Raw genomic sequence first — 8,541 nt, 5'->3', positions numbered from 1 at the left:
AAATTTCATGTGTCACCTGCACATGAGCCAGTCCAGGGGCACTGGCAACGATCTCGCTCGAAAAGGCCTCGTGTCGCCCCTGATTTAATGTCACCATTTGGCCTCTAGATGTTTCACCATATTCATTCTATTTCAAACACTTTGTTCAGGTCTGCTTTTTCTCATTTACCAAAGTGCCATGTAAATAGCATTGGTGTGGGTGCTGGTGCCACATAAAAAGTATTGTTGCTGGTGCCACTTAAAAACACCTAGTACACTCTGTAGAGTGGTTGGCATTATCCAGCCATGGAAACCAAGTCATCTAACCCATTCCAGCATGGAAAACAGATGTTAAATGATGATGATGATGATGATCTTGGAGTCCATGCACTTTCTTCTCTGACTAGGCCATAAGATAAAATAGACTAAATATCTAAAGGTATTTAGTCTCTTCTATGTTCTGAATTTGGATCCCCTTTGAATTAATAAAATAAATACTTGTAAAATCTTAAGCTTGATTTAATTAATCACACTCAGTAACTCTGTTGCTTAACGTGATCCTTATATTAACTGCTTATTACAAATTGGATTGAGGCATTGAGAATTAAATACATTGGTCAAAGAACTGGTGCAAATCAATTGATAAACAGACAAATACTCCTATATCTTAACTAGAGTGACTCACTTATATTCACATTATGAAGCAATGCCTAGATCCCAATCAGTCACAGCAGCCATCTACTTATTTTATTGAGTTTGTAAACTGATTTCTTCTGAAACCCTTTCGCTACCATATTTCTCCTGGTATACACTTTGCTTCTAGTAATTTTGAAAACAATGAAAAATTTAGTAAAATAATCCTGTAATAATTATGCAGGTGCTTGAAACATAAATTAAGATGAAATTTTGTTGGTAGGTTTTAACTTAAAATACTTCAAAACAGGGAGTTTGTATTACAACATTAGGGGTCATTTCAAGAGGGCAGTTAAAATTACACAGACTTGATGTTCTTTTAGCTGGACTTGTGTGAAATTGCCAACAGGTCCATAGAAAGCCTTACTTTCATTTATTAGACTTGAATGGCAATATAAATATATAAATAATTTAATAAATAGATAATAACATGAAATAATTAATCCCTTGTCAGATGTAATTAAATTATCTAACAGTTTCATAGACTGATTATGGTTGAACTCAATTACCCTCATTAATCTAAGGAAATATGATTTTGGTTTAATTTTGAATAGTGCTTAATTATCAATAAATAAGAACCACTGGGTAATTTTGTTAACCAATAATCAAATACAGTGCATGATAGGTATGTGTCAAAGCAAATGCATCAGGGAAAACCACACATCTGAAATAGACCTCTTTTTACATACAAACCTTATGTTGTCATGTTCTAATACTCAATGCTATAGTAATAATAGGATGTAGTACTGGCCTGAAATTTGTGTGACTTAATCAACTCAGGTATGGAAGTTGAGAGTAAAAGTTTAAAAAACTATATTTAAAATATTTAAAAAAAGTCAATGTGAAAAAGTCAATGATTTGTTTTGCTTTCATTCAAAGATAATTTTGTTAATAAAAATGACTAGTCAATGAAATTTTTTTAATATATTAGTGGTAGTTATTTTTTTTTAGTTCAAGATATGTTCTTGGTGTGACAAATCTGCAGTGCCTTTCAATTCATATAATATTTCATTTCTCTCAGGAAAGGGTGCAATTCTACTCCTCTTGAAAAAGAGTCAGGTTTTACTACTTTGATATAACATGAACATCACTATCTCCTGTATCCATTAGCCTAAAATGTGTAGCAATGTTTTACCATACTGAAAAGAACAAAATGTTATTATCTCCAACTTGACAAATATAAAAAAAATATTGCATTGAAGCAGTTTCTCCACTCGATTATGATCTGGTGCACTCCCTACTTCAGAATGTCTATGACAGGTTTTCTATTAAAGGTGAAATTACATGATATGTCAATCCATGTAAACTTGAAGTGGATGAATAAGCAAAGTACTATATTGGTCTCAGTTTTTCACACAAGGCCAGCAAGTTCAGAGCTGTGGGTAAGCCAATCACATCGACCCCAGTGCTCAACTGGTACTTATTTTATCGAACCCAAAAGGATAAAAGCAAAGTCAAACTTGGCAGAATTTGAACTCAGAATACAAAGATAGACAAAATACTGCTAAGCATTTTACCTGGCACAGTAAGAGTTCTGCTAGCTCCCCACCTTTGCAAAGTGCTATACAACTAATAAGCAGCAAGAAATTATTTTCTGCTATATCTGAGCAGAAAACTTTTAATTTTATACTCTTTAATTCATCAAGACACATGAAAAACAACTACCCAATATCTTTTATAATTATCTTGGACAAATACATACATATGAAAAAAGAAATCAGATGCTCTCGCAACACCAAAATGGTAAGAAAAATACCAGAGAAAGAAAACACCTATGGACCATTGATATGGAGTTTGCAAATCTAATACCCAAGATATACTTTCAGCTACATAGCTGTTATTATTGAAACAACAGGATACATACCAACCTGTCTAGAGTAAAGTATGGCCGAACTTGGGATCTTGGGGAGAGTACACAAATCTTTACTTCAGATGCTACAAACGATCATGATATCTGGGATAATAAAAATCTGCCAGACCTTCTTAAGATTTAAAGGATTGTAATTAAAACAAAATGCTTTCCTCCACAGCATTGTTACCAAGTAGGCGGCCAGTTAAAATATTCTAAATTAAAAATAAAAATAAAACATACATACATGCATACATATATACATACATACATACATACATACATACATACATGCATGCATGCATGCATGCATGCATACATGCATACATACATACATACATACATACATACATACATACATAAAGGAGTACTGATAGAATGTCCCAGTGAAAACCTCAATAAAATGTAATCATGACAGGCCTGATATAATGATTTGGGAAGGAGAAGAGAAACTGTGTACAGTTGTGGAAATTAGCTGTCCAGTAGATGTTAACATAAAGCTGAAGATCAGTAAAAAAGAGAATACCTATGCTAAACTATTGAAAATTCTGTAGTTACTCTATCCAGATTATAAGTTAGGCTTCTCAAAACTAGAAAGTAGAAAACTAATTTGAAGACTACAGATCCAATCTATCACTGGAACTGTAAAAATCTGTAAAACTTTCCAGAAGTTTAAAATTTAAATATATATGAGCATGTCTAGATATGCAATTATATGCATGAGAATACACACATAAGACTGTTGTAGGGAATTAGTAATAATGGTACACCCCACCAACATAACAAGTGGTATGAGTTGTCACTGTAAATAGGACCACAGCAGTCAGTCAGAGATAGTTGTGTCTTTACTGGTTTTACTAAGTATACTGTTTACCGAAGTGGGTGTTATAATACTCTAACTAAAAAGAAATAAACCAGTGACGAAGGAAGTTACAACAGTAGTGACAAAGAGTTAAACAACTCATGAGGAATTAATAAACTCAACGAGGATAAACCATTTCACGTGGAGTTAATAGAAACTCGAAGAGGAATTAATAAATTCACGAAGTTTTGGTGTGTGAATTTTGTGGAAAAAAAGCGTAAGATTATGTAAAATTTGTTGGCCGTATGCTCAAGTTGCAACAACAGCAACTGAAAGAACAACAGAAGCAGCTACAATTGCAAGAACAACAGGTGAAGCAACAGCAACACCACCAACAGCTGAAAGACCAACAACAACAGCAGATACAACTTCAAGAGCGATAACAGAAGCAACAACAACAACAAATAATAATATTACAGCAACAAATGCTGCAATTACTGAAGTCAGGAAAGTCAGAAAAAGTGTTCTCGCCAGACTATGTCGCAAACTCCATAACAGAGTTCAAATATGAACCTGACGAAGGAAGCATATTACAGAAGATATGAGAAAAGGTTTTCATAAAGAATGTAAAGATTGAGACGATGAGATGAAAATGTGCTTCATCTTGAGAAAACTGGTGGCAGCAGAATGTAAACAATACTGTAATTATGTACTTCTAAGAAAACCTTTGGACATAAATTTTAATGACACAATTGATATATTGTGTAAAATTTTCAGTGAAAAATGCTCATTGTTTAACACACGTTGGAAGTGTCTGAACATACGAGAAAAACAATGACAAAGACTTTATCATATATGCTGGAAGAGTAAATAGGAAATGTTTAAACTGAATAAATCAACTACAGATATGTTCCAATGCCTGATTTTTTACACAGGGACTAACTGCCAAAAAGGATGCAGAAATCAGAACTAGAATTCTTGCAAAGCTGGAGCAAAACCAGAACGTAACCCTGCAAAAAAGTGTCTGAAGAATGTGAAAGGATACTTAAATGAAGACACGACACAGAGGAAATTAAATGTAAAGATTGTTTCCAAGTAAAAGCAGTGTGAAATCATCAGAATAGAGATACAGTGTTTTCTAAAAAAAAAAATACAACAAACATCAGGAAATAAACCTATGTTTTGCATATGGAGGTATACTCCTAAAGAAAAATTGTCTATTTTAGAAAAACGGAGTGTTCTCATTGTAGAAATATAGGACATATAACAACACACATTAAAATGAACCAGACAAAATCTCAGAACAAAGGGAAAGAAATAAATAGTGTCATCAGAAGAAATTGGTAATACAACGATGAGGAAACTCAAGAAGGTGAAAAGCAAAAATGCAACTGTTAAAATACAGTTGGACATGGGTAGTGATGTTACTATTATAAACGAAAAAATGTGGAAATATGTCAGTAAGTCGAATTTAATCAAATCTAAAAAGGTAGCACATGGTGTTACAAGGAAAAGAGTTTATTTTTTCGGTGAATTTGAATGTAATGTAACTTTTAGAGGTCAAATGAAAAAGGTAAAATCTATGTGTTGAAAGATTCATTTAATTTATTCGGCACAGAATGGATGGAACTACTTAAATAGTGGGATACACCCATAAGTGTTCTGTGTGAAAATTTAGTGAGTTCAGTCAAAGGACTGAATGAGGCTGAAAGACAAACAAGAAATTTAAAAATTATTTCCAGATGTGTTTTTGGAAGAATTGGGTTGTTGCACACAAACAAAAGCTAAGATTACTGTAAAACAAAATGCAACACCAGTCTTTGGGCCCAAAAGGAATGTGCTATTTGCGGCAATAGACCAGGTTAACAAAGAACTGGAAAGACTGGAAAGTCTTGGTAAAATCGAAAAAATGACCACGTAGACTGAGCAGCACCGACGGTTTACGTGAAAAAGAATAACAAACTAAGAGTGTGTGCAGCTTTTTCAACAGGGTTGAATGTCTGTTTAGTCACACACAACTATCCATTGTCAAGGCTGGAGAAAGTGTTTGTAAAATTAAAAGAAGGAAAATTTTTCTCAAAATTAGACCTACTGGAGGCATATCTACAAATACAAGTAGACGAAGAATGTGCACGTTTGTTAACACGTAACACACACCCTGGCTTATTTAAATTTAAGCGGCTTCCCTTCAGAGTAAAAGTGGCTCCTGCCATATTTCAGCAAATGATGGATGCAATGCTGAGTAACTGTAATTTCGCTATCGCTTATCTGGACGATATTTTGATAGAGAGTAAGTCACAGGAGCAACACTTTGAACATATCAAAAGAGTATTCAGGAAAATAAGTGAATACAGGTTCAGATTAACAGAGGAAAAATGTGAATTCTTGCTGAAAAAAATCAAATACTTAGAACAAGTAATTGATTAAGATGGACGCAGACCAGATCCAACAAGGGCAAGTGCAATAAAAAATATGCCTCCCCCAACAAACATAACAATGTTTTTAAGTTTGGTGAGATATTATCAAGTCTATATTCCAAACATATATAATATAAAGGCCCACACTCATGAACTGTTAAAAAAGAATACAAAATGGTTTTGGACAGATAGGTGCTAGAAGGCATTTGAGAGGCAAGGGTGAGAGAGAGAGGAAAGGTGCGAGGGAGAAAGAGAGAAGGTGATGGTGTGCCAGGACACTCAAGTTACTGGGATGAGAAAATAAGTGGAATGGTAGAGCATTGTGAAAGGTGCATAAGAAAGGAGTTCATGTGAATGAAAAAGGAGAGGAAGCTAAGGGTATGGAGTGCCAGGTGAAGTCTGGGTATATAGAGGGTATGCAGGAGTGAGGAGGGAGAGATAAATATAATATATAGAAAAGAGGAAGTGTTATGAAGAGAAGAAGAAGAAAGGAGGATGGGAGAAGAGGAGATGTTGTGTGGCTTATTGGAGTAGGGTGTGCGCAAACTTAATGTTACATGTTGGTGGTTGACACAGTGCTCCCAGAATTCAGTTTCGCTGAGATGGGTAAGTCCTCTCCAGATCTGATTCCTCTTATGTCAATTTTTTCCTTCAACACATTTGCACTTTGTCATATATGCATCCTGATGTTGCAAAGAGCATACTAACTTCATTCCTCTCTATCATATGCATGTCTTCTGCATTCAGAGCCCATACCTCACTACTATGATACACAAATATCATACAATCTGCCTTTCACTGTGCGAGAGTCCTTTTGTTACCTACTGAGGTAATAGTTCTTTGAATTTCCTCTATCTTATTCTACCTCTAGCAACAATACTTTCAGAACATCCTCCACCACTCACCTAGGTAACAGAAACTATCTACAACTACAAGAGAACCTCCTTGGCATTTCAGAGTGTCTACTTTCTATGTGTTCTTAGCACTTATTTTTTCTGTGTATCTGCCACATACAAAGACGACTTTCAGTGTTAAACTATATGTGATTCCACTGTACTGCTTATGTGCCCATAGTTCTCTAATTGTATTACCCGTATGTTCTCTAATTGTATTCTTTCTAACAAATAATGCAGCATCTGATGATAAATACATATCTAAACAACATACACTCTCAATCTTAGTTGCAACAATTCATCTGAAAGATTAGACATTTAATTAATCTTCTTGCAAAAGACAGCATGACTGTGTCTATCCCAATTTAGGCTGCTGAATATGGCCTAACTCACTGGAACAGCAACAGAAGATACGAAACAGTTCTATCAGAAATGGTTAAAAAGTCCCAGTTTTGGTTCAACAGAGAGATTAATGTTTATACAAAATCTTGACAAAGCAGATTTTGAAAATTATTTCATTAAAATAATTATTTGAATGGAGTTTAATTAATCAATATTGTATTTATCATATTCAGATATGAAAAATAGAGCTGGTTGCCAATTATGTTTTGTAGCTCTCAATGTGTGATTGACTTTCTGACCTGTGGGAGAGAAAGAAATCAAAGTTGAGATGATTAACATTGGAGTGATTTAGTTCACTGGGAGTTCACTTACATTCTATAGTCAAGTTCCATCAAATTGTTTCAACTGATATATGTTATTTTTTTCTTTATTGGAGTAAAATGAATGGCTTAAAAAACCTGAACATTGATGTGTTATAAAGGAAGTGTTTTCACAGATGTAAGCTTCCACTTTTTGAACTCTTGACTATGAAATAGTAAATACTGTTATGTAGCCATGAAAACAGGGGTAAGAAAATTCTTGTGCATTGCATAGGTGTAAAAAACAATGATTGTATAATGTATGTGGTGCTAAGGCTTGTACTCCAGTTGCACTCTTACAGGTATAATATTTCACTTCCATCATGCAGATGAACTATAATGATATATGGCAATATACTGAGATCTATTACTTTCCTGGTATATTGCTTGACATCCTTTTCTAAATGAATATTGTAAGTTATCAAAATTGTCATTTATTTGGGAGGGCTTATTTTTGGTTCAATTATAATTAATGCCTCATTGAATCAAATATCAGTAAAAATAATCTAAACCATTAATGTAATCATGTTTTAGTAATAGTTTTTTCCCCTTCTTTGTTGCAAGAATCCACAATTCAGTCACAGAAATATGGGAAAACGGATGTTGAATAGGAATAGTTCTTTGAATCAAAAGAAAGCGGTGGATTATATCTTCTCGTTTAATGAAACTATTCAATATGTCCAAACGAAATTTAAATATAAAATAAAACTTATAGGATAATTGATAGAATGCATCCAACTGATAACTACAAATTTCCATGTTTGTTCAAACCCTTGCCTTTTGTGAAGTTATGATTCACCCGGAAAAGGATAAGGCTATAATATTATTGTGTCTTCTCATCCATATAGCATTGGCAAATTTGATTAACTCAATCACAAATGGACCCTGACTAGAGCTTTGCTATTGAAATAGCATGATGGGTTCTGAAGTACTTGCACATAGTTTTTTGATATTTGGCTAAATGCATAAATATCAATTATTATCCCATTTTTCATACTGGCATGGCAGATTCCATTTTTATTTGGATTTCTTTTCTGTGTTTTATCTATTTATCTCTTCAAACATGGATTAGAATTATTTGGAAATTTTAGATTTTCATTAGCATCGAGAAAATCACAGCAGACTGTGAGGTGAGAGCATTGGTGCAACTAGCACATTACTATAAGTTCAACTCTTATGGAGGCATTCTGTTATATTTTTTCAGAAA

Source organism: Octopus bimaculoides, chromosome 18, assembly GCF_001194135.2.
Source record: "Octopus bimaculoides isolate UCB-OBI-ISO-001 chromosome 18, ASM119413v2, whole genome shotgun sequence".
Lineage (NCBI taxonomy): Eukaryota > Metazoa > Mollusca > Cephalopoda > Octopoda > Octopodidae > Octopus > Octopus bimaculoides.
The sequence above is the reverse complement of the archived record's forward strand: the minus strand, read 5'-3'. Positions refer to the sequence as shown.